Source organism: Myotis brandtii, unplaced genomic scaffold (genome assembly GCF_000412655.1).
Source record: "Myotis brandtii unplaced genomic scaffold, ASM41265v1 scaffold536, whole genome shotgun sequence".
In the NCBI taxonomy this organism is placed as follows: domain Eukaryota; kingdom Metazoa; phylum Chordata; class Mammalia; order Chiroptera; family Vespertilionidae; genus Myotis; species Myotis brandtii.
Window position 1 is genome coordinate 3,217,521 of NW_005369967.1, and position 493 is coordinate 3,218,013.

Sequence of the window (493 nt, forward strand, 5' to 3'; positions counted from 1 at the left end):
CATGGGCTATGCATATAAGCATATAAGTTCTTTGGCTTATCTCTTCTGGTCCCCCCAACCCCACATCGAGGTATGTCAGTCTTTGTTCATTTTTATAGCCTGGAACCTAGAAGTGCCTGACATAGTAGGTGTAGAAGGAGTGGAAAGGAAAGGACTTGCAAATACCACCCCGATGGGCAAACAGGCATTGGCTGTACAGTCTATGTACCATTTCCATGGGACAGAATGGGGAGAAGCAGCAGCCTACTGCTTTAGGTATTTATTCATTCATTTGCTTGTTGCACAAATATTTAGTGAGTGCTGCCATGATGCCTAAAGAGGAACTGGTGATACACAAAAGAAACTGCCAGGCCCTGCTCAGAGGAACTCCCATTCCAGGGAGTTCAGGCATGTGACAGGCACTGGCCTCACATTGTGGGCCACATGGACCTGAGGACCCCTGCCATTCGCTCTGCAGAGGTTGTGGAGGAGGGGAAGGGACCAAGAAGAAGGC